The sequence below is a fragment of the Carassius carassius genome, chromosome 4 (genome assembly GCF_963082965.1).
Source record: "Carassius carassius chromosome 4, fCarCar2.1, whole genome shotgun sequence".
NCBI classification, from domain to species: domain Eukaryota; kingdom Metazoa; phylum Chordata; class Actinopteri; order Cypriniformes; family Cyprinidae; genus Carassius; species Carassius carassius.
Window position 1 is genome coordinate 42,942,153 of NC_081758.1, and position 17,085 is coordinate 42,959,237.

Sequence of the window (17,085 nt, forward strand, 5' to 3'; positions counted from 1 at the left end):
GTTTGACACAATTGACCACAACATTCTTTTGCATAGACTTGAACACTTTGTTGGCATTAATGGAAGTGAATTAGCATGGTTTAAATCGTACTTATATGACCGCCATCAGTTCGTAGCAGTGAATGAAGAGGTATCATATCGATCACAAGTGCAGTATGGAGTACCTCAAGGCTCAGTACTAGGGCCGCTACTCTTCACGATTTATATGTTACCCTTGAGAGATATCATCAGGAAACATGGTGTTAGCTTTCACTGTTATGCTGATGATACTCAGCTCTATATTTCTTCGCGGCCCGGTGAAACACACCAATTTGAAAAACTAATGGAATGCATAGTCGATATAAAAAACTGGATGACGAGTAATTTCTTACTGCTAAATTCTGAAAAAACAGAGGTGTTAATTATAGGACCTAAAAACTACGCTTGTAATAACCTAGAACACTGTCTTAGACTTGATGGTTGCTCTGTCAATTCTTCGTCATCAGTTAGGAACCTAGGTGTGCTATTTGATCGCAATCTTTCCTTAGAAAGCCACGTTTCTAGCATTTGTAAAACTGCATTTTTCCATCTCAAAAATATATCTAAATTACGGCCTATGCTCTCAATGTCAAATGCAGAAATGCTAATCCATGCATTTATGACCTCAAGGTTAGATTATTGTAATGCTTTTATTGGGTGGTTGTTCTACAAACTTAGTAAACAAACTACAGCTAGTCCAAAATGCAGCAGCAAGAGTTCTTACTAGAACCAGGAAGTATGACCATATTAGCCCGGTCCTGTCAACACTGCACTGGCTCCCTATCAAACATCGTATAGATTTTAAAATATTGCTTATTACTTATAAAGCCCTGAATGGTTTAGCACCTCAGTATTTGAATGAGCTCCTTTTACATTATAATCCTCTACATCCGCTACGTTCTCAAAACTCAGGCAATTTGATAATACCTAGAATATCAAAATCAACTGCGGGCGGCAGATCCTTTTCCTATTTGGCGCCTAAACTCTGGAATAACCTACCTAACATTGTTCGGGAGGCAGACACACTCTTGCAGTTTAAATCTAGATTAAAGACCCATCTCTTTAACCTGGCTTACACAAAACATACTAATATGCTTTTAATATCCAAATCCGATTTTTAGGCTGCATTAATTAGGTAAACCGGAACCGGAAACACTTCCCATAACACCCTATGTACTTGCTACATCATTAGAAGAATGGCATCTACTCTAATATTTGTCTGTTTCTCTCTTATTCCGAGGTCACCGTAGCCACCAGATCCATTGCCCAATTTTGCATTATTGACACACTGTTTTCCTAATGAATGTTGTTCAGTTGCTTTGACGCAATGTCTTTTTTTTTTTAAGCGCTATATAAATAAAGGTGACTTGACTTGACACACACACACACACACACAGGCGCTGCTAAAGTGCTGATTATCCCAGCCAGGCATTTCCATCTACGAGTTAATTTATTATTTGTTAATTTCAGCGTTTCCAAATATTTATATTGTTTTTACATTAAAAATAAAAAAAAAATATTTAAATCAAAAGTTGTATCTGTTCACATTAATGCATGAACAATGAACAATTGTATTATTATTAACTAAAACTGACTAAAGCTAATACATTTTGTAAAAAAATATAAAGCTCATATTCAAAATTTCTTGGACTGGAAGCAAAATTAACTCTTCTCTACTGAATTTTGCACAACCCTGATAAAACAAAGAAATGAAGAAATAAGTGATGACAAACTGCAATTTCAAGCAAAAAAAAAAAAAAAAGGGGGTTGAACAACTAGATTGATTGGTATTACTGGGTTTATTGGGTTTACTCTTTGTGGAGATTAACAGTCATTGTGTGTCATACAAACTTGGAACAATATGAGAGCGAGAACCACTTTTACATGAACTACTACATTGACGTTGAAAATAGCAAAAATATATGCAAACTAAAACTGAAATTAAAAAGATTGTGGAGATGAAAATTAAAGTAAAACAATAGACTAATTTCAGTGTTAGCAAACAGTGATGATGTTTTTGTGGGCGGAGCCTATCTAGTGGTGGAACATAGCAGTCTATGCAAGCCATGGAATAGAAGATTCAAAAAGATAATTGAGTTTTTTTTTTTCTTGCAATTCCGAAGAAAAAATCTTGCAATTTTTGCAATTCCGAAGAAAAAATCTTGCAATTTTTCCAATCTTGCAATTATATCTCAATTCTGATAAGAAAAATCAACTCGTCGTTCTCTTTTTCCATTTAGATAATCATGAGTTTATAATCCGAAACTTTTTTTCTAGCTTTAAATAGTATTTCAAGCTGTAACTGTATGGTTAATATAATATGACCCCTATGGGAATATTATGGAGACCTATTGTTTAAATCAAACTTATGCTTTAAAAGTAGGGTAATAATAGCAGCTTTCATCCATTGTCTGTCCTTTGAAATGCCTACATTTTACTTTATAAAAATTATTTCCAAAACCATCGCAATATGTTTTTTCTCTTATTCCATGGATTTTAACCATTTCCCTCCACTTGTCCCCAGGGTCTTTCCACTCCAAATTGGTCTATAATGACTGTTTCCACACATGTTTCCCAAATACTCCTCCCACCCCTTTGACTCCGCCCTATGTCTTCCATCGGTCAGTCACACTGATAGACTCCTCCCACATTCACTCCACTCAGTCAAAAGCTGCTGATCAATTTTGGGAAAGCAGCACAAATGCTCTTCAGGAAGCCAAAGTACCATTGGATTTCAGTTGAAAACTTCTCACAGAGGAAACCAAGACAGGCTAAATATAGAGAACCGACCGCCTACGACAGTATAAAAAGACATGTGAACCTCAGAACAAACCAACAAAGACAGGAAACAACTCAAGCTCCCACATGCATCATATGTCAGGGATTCAGGTCTGACGAAATGTTGTCTGACGGATAAACCTGTTCAAGAAATAAAGAGTGAAATTCCAGTCTTGCACGATCACAACAGAGACGACGAGAGAATAAAACCGACAAAAATACTGCAGCAGAGGGAAGATGAACCACTGCAGCAGCTCGTGAATATTTGCTGAAGTCCTGAAGTCCTTTAGCTTGAGCTTAAATCCCATTAGAAACACAGTTTTTAAAAAAAACAGTGGATTTACTTTCCTTTTTCATTTATGTAGCACTTTTTACAATACAGACTGCTTCGAAGCAACTTTACTAGGGCTGGACATCGAGTTCAATACTTTTTAGGCACTGATCGAATTACCTTTTTGTTCGGTAACAGATTTCGATACCTAAGGGTTTAATCTTAATCTTATCGACATCATGCAGTAAAAAATCTCTGCATTTGAACAACTAACTTTGACAACCACACACATCAATTTCCTCACTTTAGATGTGAACATTCAGCTTCTGTACATTTTTTCTGGATTCTCTTTTAATGGTATAATGACATTTTTTAATAAGTTAAAAAGAATGCCTAATATACAATGAAACTTTATTTGATTAAAAAAAATTATTTTTTTTTTTTCTGAAATTCTGTGCTGCCTGTTTTAATTTTTCTGGATTTGATTCAATGCAAATTTATTATCAAAAACACTAGTAATTAAGTGAATGCATACAACTTAAATTAATATTTTTTTAGGGATGCACCCTAATGTGTGTGTGTGTGTGTGTGTGTGTGTGTGTGTGTGTGTGTGTGTGTGAGAGAGAGAGAGAGAGAGAGAGAGAGAGAGAGAGAGAGCACGCTCGCACAGTTCTGTTGTGGTCTTTGATATTCACTCACTTAGCACACGCATATGGATTAAAATTAAATTGTCAAAAAAGACCATTTATAGGGGCATTTACTATAAACAATTTATTTTTAGCCTTGGGCATACATGACTGAAGTAAATCTAGCAGCTTGTGTGTAATGCGCTCGGCAGTACTTTACTACTGTCCCTCTCGTTCTGCAACAGTACAAATACATGCATGCATTGTGCTTGTTTTGCTTTCTTGAGAGTTTCTGCATTATATGAGTGGCTTTTGGAATATAAATCTCAGCACGTTTCAGATAAATAGCTTCATTACTGTACTAAGTCGCTGCAATGGAGCAGCTCTAATGCTATTAAATTACAGGTGATGAACCATAGAGGAAAAAAATAAAATCTAGAAAGTCACAAAAACTTGTACAAAAATGTTTTTTTTTGGTTGATTGTAATCCATTACATACCTTTCCATCAAAGTTATCTAGCATTATCAAGATGAATTGGTTCTTACACAGTTTAACTCTGAGTTCTTGTGATATTTTATTACCATCTTCTAAACTATAGAGATTAAACTGTGATAATGTGTAATGTTAAAGGTGTGTTTTGAATACATTTTGGTTTGACTGTATCTAATTAATAAATGAAGTTAACCAGCTAACATTATGCATACTCTTTTGGTTTCTCTACCCAATATTAAAACAATTTACAAATGCAATAAAAATATTGGTATCGGTATCGTCAAGTACCAAAAATAAAAGTATCGGTATCGGAACAGTACTGGAAAAAGCGGTATTGGTGCATCCCTAATCTTTTTTAAATGCAATCAAATGAAATTTGAACCATTTATTTATTACTATTATAACTTCAAGATGTATATTCTACATGGAGACTACATGGAGATTTTTAAATAGCAATCTGTTGGCATTTTAATAATCAGTTTACATGCAACATCACAGTTCGATTAAGTGTAAAGCCCTACTTTTTTGTTATTCATCCAAAATTCAGCTTTATTTGTGTCCCTTGAGCACAAAAGCAGTCTTAAGTCTCTATGGTATAGCCAAAAAATACATTGTATGGGTCAAAATTATAGATTTTTATTTAATGCCAAAATCAGTAGGATATTAAGTAAGGATCATGTTCCATTAAGATATTTTGTGCATTTCCTACCATAAATATATCAAAACTTAAGTTTTGATAAGTAATATGCTTTGCTAAGAACTTCATTTGATTCAAGATTCAAGATTTGTATTTGTCACATACACGGTTATATGGAGAGCATATGACCAGCAGGGAAAAGTAAGGGCAACTTTAAAAGTGATTTTCTCAATATCTGGATTTTTTTGTAACCTCAGATTCCAGATTTTAAAATATTGTCCTCCTAACAAACCACAGATCAAAGGAAAGCTTATTTATTCAGCTTTCAGATGATGTATAAACCTCACATTCGAAAAACTGACTCGTAACTGGTTTTGTTGTCCAGGGTCACATATAGTAAATTATTGCATCTGTGGAATAATTCCATCTGCATGAAATGGAAAAGCCCGACACTTCCAGACCCCCTCGAGAGCATCTAAATGCATACAAACACGCCCAACTCTAAATATGCTTTCCACGGCATCACACCAGTGGGGTCTAACCAGATTAAAGGTTCTGCCTGTTTACTGTAAAGCAGCCCATTACCCAGCGCTAACACACTTCCCTTTAGAGAAGCTGATGCATCCCAGGGGTCTGATCAGAGCGGCCCACAACCGACTCGATAATGGGGCGCATGTGTGTGTGTTCGGGCTCTAAGTGTAATTTTAGGCTATGCATTTCAAGCTGAGAAAGTGTTCTTTGAGATTCTGAATGGGGGAAAAAAATCCTGTCTCAAAGGGAAAAAGAAATTGCACTGGGAACATACCGTCCATTGGCCTTTGAGAATTACATTTCACATTAACCAGCATCCATAAAGGTTTCAGGTGGATTTCAATTATTACAGTATTAATCTCAAACGATGCAAACTCGCACCTTGTTCTTTTTTCCTGAAGTGGGCAGCGGTCGCATTGAGTAACTCTGGGCATCTGCGGAGGATGTAAACACTTACGCATTCTGTGAATACAGTAGCTATTGATCTGCTGGAGCGCTGATGCATTCCTACATTGGCTATTCTTAGCACTGCTGACGGACAAAGACGAGGCTGACTCACAGCCTATGTTCGGTAAATGTTCTCCCGATGTTCCTGCGGTGACGCTGTCAACCTGCGGCACTCACACATGCTGCGTTACATCGATCATCCATTGAGAAAGGTCAGGCAGGGAGTGTCTATGTGGCGGTCTGCAGGACGAAACAATCCATGTGTCCACCGTTACAGAATTCATAATGTGAGTGATGAACGAGGACTTTACTCAGAATCAGACGAACTTCAAATGGAGGCTGGTCTTCAAACGAACTATGAAAATTATAACAAGAGAACCAGGTGAAGACAGGTTTACATTTATAATACTATCAGACACCTTCCTACCAAAGCAGACTTGGGCTTTTTCAATGCTTTTTTTTGCCTTTCACAATACTCTATAATGAAATTCAATGCATTTGCTCTGAAAATAACACTTTTTAATATTTAATATTCACTGATTATTAATGAATGTTATTTATGTGCACTAAATAAACACAAAGAAAAATGAGAGAAACTTGCTTGAACTGATTCACAAACAAATTCTAAAACCATGTTTGTGGTTGCTTGTGTTTAAATGAGACATTATTAAAACATATCAATGTCTGAACTCTCTCATACTTCAATATATATATATATATATTTATATCTTTTTAAAACTTAAAGGACAAATGTAAAGTGTACTAGAATTTGCATAGAAGCAAAACAATAGATAAATAAATCAACACTGATTTATTATTTTTCTTTCCATTGTATTAAATACTTAAAAAACAGTTTTGCTGTTTATAAGATTATTAACTGGAAGCCTAAACCCATAGCCTAATTTATTTTTTTAACATAGAATGTAATTTTTTTTTAGAGAAGAAAAATATTTTATAGTAAATTTTAAGAATTTATATTATACATGCAATAGAATTTTTTTTTTTGGCGTTGACGATTGAGAATTACATAATTAGCAAAAGTCAATAATGTTTTCAGGTTTTAGCAACTATTAATAATTCAAGCACATCATCAGCACAACACAAACCTGCACACATTTGCCATTTTACTCTAAAATTGAAATGGATTTCATATACTTATTTTTGATTTAGTTAGTTAGTTAGTATATATAAGAATGGATACTTATATGAATGCATGACATTTTTTGCCATTGAAAAAAAAAAATCAAAAATCAAAATCAAAGTCAGCTATTGCAAAAAGCAAATATAATTTACTGGCAAATACTTGGATGGACATATGCATAATAAATGTTTTTAAGTCAGCATGCAAAAAAACAAAGCTACTAAAAGGCATCAGGGAGTCTGAAGTAGTGCTGGAACGACGCGTCGACGTCATCGATTACGTGCCACACTGTTTACATCTCGCGTAATGTCATACTGGGAATGGAGAAAGTTGCATTCTATCACAAAAACAGAGACCACTGTTATTAAAAGTATGTGAATACTTCAAACAGAGGCCAAATAAAATCGCCATTTGTTCCCTTTGAAAAACCGATATGGTGTACCATGGCAGCACAACTGTGATGCACGAGCACCTCAGAGGAAAACATCCTGGTGCTCTCCGGTGTTACGGTTTAACTGGTTACCGTGTGATCTGGCGACCAACTTCCTGCTTCAGGTCTCTGCTGCAGATGTGATGGAATGACCGCAGCAGATTCGGCGATTCTAAAACTACAAACTTATGTGATATTATTAAGTGTCTAATAAACGCGAACTTGCTCATTGCATGATTCTGATATTCTTGTAAAGATTACAAGTTATTGGTATGATCACCCGTAGCGGCTGAAGTAAGGATAAAATAAAAAAATAAAGTAAGTCTGTGTTGGCGCGGGTTGCGAACACGTGTTAGGGGCCGTTCACATATCGCGCCTAAAACGCGTGGAAAACGCGTGGAAAACGCTAGTCGCGCCGCTTTCTCCTTCTTTCCAAAGCGCTCGGGCAGTTGCGCCCCTGGGATGTCTGCCGTTGCTAAGCAACCATGACGTGCTCTCTCCATGAAGACACGGAAATTTCAGCAAAGGATAAATGGATTTGCAGCACTAAAAATCGCTTGCAGTAGCTCTGCTACTAAATTTATTTCAAAATGGCAATCCATATACAGCTATGATCAGCAGTTCCTTCATCTTAGCTGAGCTTTCAACGTTGTTATGGGAAAGGATGAAACTGATTGCTTAGTTCTTGACACATGACCCGCGGTGTGCTTGCGGCATTCTGAAAAGTTGAGATGTTTTTAAATGTTTTCACCTGTTTTCATGTGCATGTCGCAACGTGTCCTTTACATTGCTAACGCAGTGCACGTCCTGTTCAATATTTCAATAATGTTACTTTCTAGTGTGTAAATGTCTCCGAATTTAATCCTAACAAGGTTGCACACATACGTATTACTGCTCTTTTGAGTAATTCTTATTGCAAATTTCATTCAAATCAACAAAAAGCAATTACAAACAGTGAATTGTTTTATTTTATTTTATTTATTGCATAATTAAAGTTTTGCTCTACACTCACAAAGAGCAATATCTTTAATGTAAATAAATGTGAAATTTACTAGCAATTTCTTGAGTGAAAACGGTTTCAGACATGATGCCTGAAAGGGAAACGCATGTCTTTCTACAGCACTGTTCAATTCAATTCAATTCAATTCAAGTTTATTTGTATAGCGCTTTTTACAATACAAATCGTTACAAAGCAACTTTACAGAAAATTATGTTTCTACAATATTTAGTAGTAGCTGGTAGTTTGTGCACGTTTGACAGGATTTTAGAAAAATAAAAATAATAATAATAATAATACAAGACGTAGTCAGCTAGATGATGAACTATCAATATTATTAATTAATAGTAATTATATGATGCAGTCACACATGTAGCAATATTTGTTAGTTCTGTTTGTTGATTCAGGGTTAGCATCATCTGGGGTCCTCTGAGGGTCAGCATCATCTCTTCTCAGGTGTTCTGGATCCAGACTGGAGCTTGTGTAAATCCTAGATGTAAATCCCGTGGCAAAACATAGAAACAAAATAGAGACATCATTAGCATAGCTGCTGATCCAACAAAGTAAAATTAGTTTAACACAAGCTAAAGAATAAAAATGCAGATGCAACTACACTCACAATTTAAGAGATACATTATTCGAATGCTTGGCGAAAGAGATGCGTTTTTAATCTAGATTTAAACAGAGAGAGTGTGTCTGAACCCCGAACATTATCAGGAAGGCTATTCCAGAGTTTGGGAGCCAAATGTGAGAAAGCTCTACCTCCTTTAGTGGACTTTGCTATCCTAGGAACTACCAAAAGTCCAGCGTTTTGTGACCTTAGGGTGCGTGATGGGTTGTAGCGTGGTAGAAGGCTAGTTAGGTACGCAGGAGCTAAACCATTTAGGGCCTTATAGGTAAGTAATGATAATTTGTAACTGATACGGAACTTAATAGGTAGCCAGTGCAGAGACTGTAAAATTGGGGTAATATGATCATATTTTCTTGACCTCGTAAGAACTCTAGCTGCTGCATTTTGGACTACCTGTAGCTTGTTTATTGACGAAGCAGGACAACCACCTAGAAGTGCATTACAATAGTCCAGTCTAGAGGTCATGAATGCATGAACTAGCTTTTCTGCATCAGAAACAGAGAACATGTTTCGTAGCTTGGCAATGTTTCTAAGATGGAAGAATGCGGTTTTTGTAACATTGGAAATATGATTTTCAAAAGACAAATTGCTGTCCAATATAACACCCAGATTTCTGACTGTAGAGGAAGTAACAGTACATCCGTCTAGTTGCAGATTGTAATCTACAAGATTCTGTGTGGTGTTTTTTGGTCCAATAATTAATATCTCTGTCTTATCCGAATTTAATTGGAGAAAATTATTTGTCATCCAATCTTTTACATTTTTAACACACTCTGTTAGCTTAGATAATTGGGAAGTTTCATCTGGTCTCGTTGAAATATATAGCTGAGTATCATCAGCATAACAGTGGAAGCTAATTCCGTATTTTCTAATAATATTACCAAGGGGCAACATGTATATTGAAAATAGAAGGGGACCTAGGACGGCTCTTTTAGTAATTTAGTGGGTACAGGATCTAATAAACATGTTGTTGGTTTAGATACAGTGATAAGTTTATTTAGCTCTTCCTGTCCTATATTTGTAAAGCGCTACAGTTTATCTTTGGGTGCGATGGATGAAACTGAAGGGTTAGACGCTGTAGAATCTACATTCGCTATTATATTTCTAATGTTATCTATTTTATCAGTGAAGAAATTCATAAAGTCATTACTATTTAACGTTGGTGGAATATTTGAATCAGGTGGCGTCTGGTAATTTGTTAATTTAGCCACTGTGCTAAATAAAAACCTTGGATTGTTTTGGTTATTTTCTATGAGTTTGTGGATATGCTCTGCCCTAGCAGTTTTTAGAGCCTGTCTATACCTGGACATACTGTTTTTCCATGCAATTTTAAAAACTTCCAAGTTAGTTTTTCTCCATTTGCGTTCAAGACTACGAGTTACTTTCTTGAGAGAGTGAGTATTACTGTTATACCATGGCACAGTACGTTTTTCTCTAACCTTTTTCAATTTGATGGGGGCAACAGCTTCTAATGTATTAGAGAAAATAGTGCCCATGTTGTCAGTAATTTCGTCTAATTCATGTGTATTTTTGGGTACAAATAGCAGTTGAGATAGATCAGGCAGGTTATTTGCGAATCTGTCTTTGGTGGCTGGAACAATAGTTCTGCCCAGACGGTAACGCTGAGACATATAGTTAATATCAGTTATACGCAGCATGCACGATACAAGGAAATGGTCTGTAATATCATCACTTTGGGGTACAATATCTATAGCAGTAAGATCGATTCCATGCGATATAATTAGATCTAGTGTATGATTAAAACGATGAGTGGGCCCGGTGACATTTTGCTTGACTCCAAAAGAGTTTATTAGGTCAGTAAACGCAAGTCCTTATGTATCATTTGCATTATCAACGTGAATATTAAAATCTCCCATGATTAGCACCTTATCAACTATAACTAGAAGGTCTGAGAGGAAATCTGCAAATTCTTTTAGGAATTCTGTATACGGCCCTGGTGGTCTATACACAGTAGCCAGAGCAAGAGATACATTAGACTTCTTTTGCATGTCTGACAGTGTAACATTTAGCAGAAGTATTTCGAAAGAGTTAAACCTGTATCCTGTTTTCTGGGTAACATTGAGAATATCACTATATATTGTTGCAACACCTCCACCACGACCAGTCTGACGGGGCTCATGCTTATAACAGTAGTTTGGTGGAGTAGACTCATTTAGACCAAAATAATCATTTGGTTTTAGCCAGGTTTCAGTCAAGCAGAGTACATCAAAACTATTTTCTGTGATCATTTCATTTACAATAACTGCTTTGGGTGTGAGTGATCTAATATTTATGAGCCCAAACTTTAAAAATTGTTTTTGTTCATTTACTTTACATTTTTCTGGTTTATGAACTGTCTGATGAATGCATGCTTTTTTGTTTTAGTTGCACTGCTTTATGAATGCACGCTTTTCTTCGGCAATGTCTGATAAATGCACGCTTTTCTACGGCACGGTCTGATAAATGCACGCTTTTCTACGGCACGATCTGATAAATGCACGCTTTTCTACGGCACGGTCTGATAAATGCACGCTTTTCTACGGCACGGTCTGATAAATGCACGCTTTTCCACATCACTGTCTGATAAATGCATGCTTTTCCACATCACTGTCTGATAAATGCACGCTTTTCAATGGCACGGTCTGATAAATGCACGCTTTTCTACGTCACTGTCTGATAAATGCATGCTTTTCCACATCACTGTCTGATAAATGCATGCTTTTCCACATCACTGTCTGATAAATGCACGCTTTTCCACATCAAAATATATGTTTTCACCTGTTTTCATGTGCGTGTCGCGACCGCGTCGCTTCCATTATGAGTGCGCATACCGCGCGCCTACATTGGAAATAACGCACTTGAGCGCGCAAAAGACGCGATATGTGAACGGCCACTTAAAAGACAGTCACAGACCACCGAGCTACCCAGAATCAGCTCCAGATCTCTGGAAACCATGCTAAACCATAGCAGAACCCTGACTACATTTTATGGTTTGTGATGCTAAAGAACATTTCATATAATACCATCATATCACTGTTTCCAGATCAGATACGCTCAGAATCATAAAGCTCCAGATCAAAATACTTAAGATAATCAGAGGGTTTGTTGAGGTGAAGCCCTACTGGAACCAAACCCTGATAACGTCGCTCAAAGAATGAAATACAGATTACAATTCTGTCATCATTTATCAGTAAAGCTGCTCTGCTCGCTGCATGGAAAAACACTGCGTGAACAGAGAACATGAGGGCGAGAGAATGACGAAAAGTCTCATTACTGTACAAACTATTCATGTAGTGACAAACCAGTTGGCCTTTCAATTATCCAAGCAGCTTTAGAGTCTGTCACCTAGACGAACCGTGAGTCAGAGAGAAGAGGAAACCACCTACTGTCCACCGGTCATTACGGACAGGAATACTGCAATTAGAGCACTGACTCAACCCAAAACAAGCACCTCTCCAGGGACACTTCAGCTTGACATATATCACATCATTAATGCGCTTCTGCTACACAATGGGCTGACATGTTAAATGCACTTTAAATGCATGTCTAAAACATAATGATAACAGCGGAGGATTTCACTTTGTTTTAGGATTTAATTAGTTCTCGCAGTGACAAATGTTGGCTGATTTACTGTAGAGATAACGAGATGGTTTACATTTGTTTCCTGAGTACAAATCAATGTGATTAATATATTTACATTTATGGATTAAGCAGATAGTTTTATCCAGAGTGACTTACATTGAATTCAAGGTTTACATTTGATCAGTACATGCAGGAACATGTGTCCTTTACATTGCTAACGCAGTGCATGTCCTGTTCAATATTTTAATAATGTTACTTTCTAGTGTGTAAATGTCTCCGAAATTAATCCTAACAAGCAGGTTGCACACATACGTATTACTGCTCTTTTGAGTAATTCTTATTGCAAATTCAGTCAAATCAACAAAAAGCAATTACAAACAGTGATGTTTACATATTTTACAATTGTTTTATTTTATTTATTGCATAATTAAAGTTTTGCTCTACACTCACAAAGAGCAATATCTTCAATGTAAATAAATGTGAAATTTACTAGCAATTTCTTGAGTGAAAACGGTTTAAGACATGATGCCTAAAAGGGAAACGCATGTCTTTCTACAGCACTGTCTGATGAATGCATGCTTTTTTGTTTTAGTTGCACTTCTTTATGAATGCACACTTTTCTACGGCACGGTCTGATAAATGCACGCTTTTCTACGGCACGGTCTGATAAATGCACGCTTTTCTACGGCACGGTCTGATAAATGCACTCTTTTCTACGGCACTGTCTGATAAATGCACGCTTTTCCACGTCACTGTCTGATAAATGCACGCTGTCTGATAAATTCACGCTTTTCCACGTCACTGTCTGATGAATGCATGCTTTTCCACGTCAGGGTCTGATAAATTCACGCTTCTCTACGTCACTGTCTGATAAATGCACGCTTTTCCACGTCACCGTCTGATAAATGCATGCTTTTCTACGGCACGGTCTGATAAATGCACGCTTTTCTACGGCACGGTCTGATAAATGCACGCTTTTCCACAGCACTGTCTGATAAATGCACGCTTTTCCATGGCACTGTCTGATAAAATGCATGCTTTTCCACGTCACTATCTGATAAATGCACGCTTTTCTACGGCACGGTCTGATAAATGCACGCTTTTCTACGGCACACGGCGTGCATGAGAGATGCGCAGTGAGGGCGTATTGCGAGCAGTATCACTCATTCCAGATGTTTTGTTTGCCTCAAGACGGATCCAGCTCTCTCATATCACAGCACATCTCCAGAGGAGCCTGTCCACCAATCAGCAGCTGCGCCTCTGCATTAACATTCCCACGCTCCTCTGCTGGTGTTGTGTTCAGGGGATTTCATGGTGCTGGAAATGCTATATGAAGACGAAGGCAATAACATGACACACAGCAGGACAAATACGCATTTCAGGATTATAGAGAGAAGAAGCGAGTGAATGGGTGGAGAGAGATGGTGGGGGGGGCGTGGTTCTGACTAACATTATTAAGCTCTCTCATGTCCCTTTCTCTTCAGCTTCTGGGAAGAAAAGCATGTTATTTCTGGCTCGTTTGGGATCAGACTCCTGACCGAGACCTTCACCTGATTCAACACACCAGCACATAATAATAAACTCACGCCTCAATGCATTCACTGAGGCATGTGTTTTGGGCAGCACGTCTCACACACACACACACACACACACATTTTACTCATTACTTTTCAGTCATTCTCATAATTGCAATATACTTATTGCGATTGAAATCAACAAATTTTCAAAAACAACCACTCCCAATGATCTATAAATACTTTACAATTGTTTTCCACGTTACAGAAATTCTTTTTTTTTTGCATCATGGTAATGAGAACTGGGGTAAAATAAAATAATAAAACTGAAAATGAAATAAAATATGTTAAAAACCATAACAGTAATGAGATTTTTTTTTATATGGTGATGAGAATTGGGGGGGGGGGGGGGGGTGAAAAACTAAATAAATTACATAAAAAATTAATAAACATGAGAATTATTTTCCATTAACTGAGAATTAGGGGAAAATTAAATTAAACAATATTCATTTTAACAGTGATGAGATTTTTTTTCATTATGGAAAAGAGAATAAGGAAAATCTAATAAAAAAATAATACAGTAATGAGAATTATTTTTTTGTGTTATAGGGGATGAAAAAATGTAAATAAAAACATTAATTAAAATTATTGTAGTAATGTTTTTTTTATTGTGGTATATAAATTGTGGGAAATTAAATATAAAATGAGAAGAAATAAATTTCAATAGTGAGAATTATTTTTTGCATTATAGTAAAGAGAACAGAGGAAAATTAGATTAAAACTGAAATAAAAAATTATTACTGCAATTATATATATATATTAAAAAAAATTTTGCATTAGGGTAATGAGCATATGCTTTTCATGCATTTCTCATAATTCATGGATGAAATACAACGTGCACATGTTTTGGATCGATCAATAAACACCAAACCACACGATCAGAAGCAAAGGCAAACCAAAAACAACAGACTGAAGGTTGACCACATCGCAGCAAGCACAGAGCCGATCACGTTACACAGTGTTTATGCACTGAGTTTCATTGTGCTACGGATCATCTCTCTCACACACACACACACACACACACACACGCCAGACGAGGGTTTCCCGTTCCCCTCAGACTTAAAAGCAGCGGCACGCACACACAGCTCTCTCTCATTCATCTTAAAGACATGTGAACCGCAGCTTTCCCCGCACGAGCAATACCTCACACTCAGCTACAATGATGTTGCCTGGTGACAGTCGCCGTGGTGATGTGTCCGTCTCCGCACCACTGGACCACCTGTGACTAGATGTGTGTGTGTGTGTGTGTGTGTGTGTGTGTACTCACTCAGACTTGGCCAGTGTGCTCAGGGCCCGACTGAAGCACCACCCTACAAAGGGCAGGTCTCGTCCGAGGAAGCCTGAGCAAGGATGATCTCGCTGGGCAGCGGCTGCAGGGCGGGGGGGCCTCTCGGGCTCCTCGAGATTGGAGGTGTCATCCTCGGAGCACAGAGACGGAACGAACAGAGGGAGCGCTGGAGGAGACGAGAGGAGAAAACCTGTGAGGTGCTGGAGAGAGAGAGAGAGAGAGAGAGAGAGAGAGATGAGACTGTAGCCCAATAACTCGCTCGCCCACTTTCTCTCTCTCTCTCTCTCACTGCAGCAGTCTCAGCTAATCAGTGTGAGTCACAGCCAAAACCCGGAGCGAGATCCACACACACACACACACACACACGCACACACACACACACACACACACACACACACACACACACACACACACAGTATCTGCTGCTGAGGGCTTTTGTTCATACATTTACACAATTGGTTTATTTATTTAAAAAAAACAACAACACAAGCACATCGACTGCATGAGACGTGATGATCTCAGCACACGCTCCGAGGGTTCATCAGCTCATTTGAATATGTTAATCAGCTCATCAGTCCATCCATCTCAGGAAACTGATAGAATCATGACATTATGATTGCAATAACAAGCCTCTGAGCTGCAGGTCAATTCAACACAGAATCAATCATAATCTCATCAGATGCACAGAAATGACAACTGCCTTTATTTTTAGCTTTCTTTTCTACACAGCAGAGTTTTATCAGCGATCAGTAAGAATATAAGGGTATATAAATAACGTTTATTACTGAAAATAGTAAAAAACAAAATATAAATGGTGACTAATTCTACGGAAATCCACCCACTGCCCTCCAGAGATACACAAGTGTGTGTATGTGTGTGTATGTGTGTGTGTGTGTGAGTGTGTTAATCCATTATTAAACATATGGTGGCTTTCTACTTTCCTATAAACATAGTTTGTTCTCAGAGTGTGATTCTGAATGCTGTCATGTGATATCAACTGATTTTCCAGTGCAAGACATATACAGTATGCACAATTAACACTATTGCAACATGTTTACTGTGATGTAGAAGTACTAACACAGAGATTTAAGACAATGCACTTGCTGCCCAACTCCCGAGCTAACAATCCTGAAGTCTTAAAGCAGATAAAGAATAAACTCGGAGCTTTACGCAACAGGCTTAATGAATTAATTCCCATTCCCTGTGTTTCACTTAAACCTGCAGAGCAATCTGTGCACGCAGACACGTCTCAGCCCGCTATAACAAATCCAGCAATTACAGCAGAGAAGTCATCAAAATAGCAGCAAGTCAGGCTTATGATTAATAACATGGAAAAATCCTGTTGCAGAAACACCATTTAAGTGCATGCACCCAATCTCTTACTGTGTCTGAGGTTGGTCCAGTCGACTGTTATTGAGCTGAATTACTTCTGTAGAGATGCTTTTATAGATGAAATTGAATATGATTCAAAATAAAATAAGGAAAATGGTAAAATTATTCAAATGTAAACACAATGCAGGCATGATTTCTTATAGTTTATCACTGAATAAATAAAAGTAAAAAAAAAAACATATGCAATCATGTTTTTATGCATTATATAAATAAAAATAATAATAATAAAACTAAAGGTAAAATAAAATA

The 17,085-nt window shown here is 37.2% G+C and overlaps 1 protein-coding gene across 8 annotated transcripts in view; it reads right to left on the bottom strand.

The window, feature by feature from the left end:
* Positions 1 to 16,846, bottom strand: part of LOC132140097 (citron Rho-interacting kinase-like) — a 71,126-nt gene extending 54,280 nt beyond the window's left edge. For 4 of the 8 annotated variants that reach the window (XM_059548922.1, XM_059548921.1, XM_059548920.1 and 1 more), the window contains exons 1-2: positions 16,828 to 16,846; positions 15,424 to 15,610 (exon numbers count right to left, since the gene is read on the bottom strand). The gene's annotated coding sequence lies outside the window, so the exon portion shown is untranslated. Of the gene's footprint in view, positions 1 to 15,423; positions 15,611 to 16,827 lie in introns of those variants that run through there. The other 4 variants (XM_059548917.1, XM_059548915.1, XM_059548914.1 and 1 more) reach the window with 1 other exon arrangement.
* Between the last annotated feature and the right edge of the window lie 239 nt (positions 16,847 to 17,085).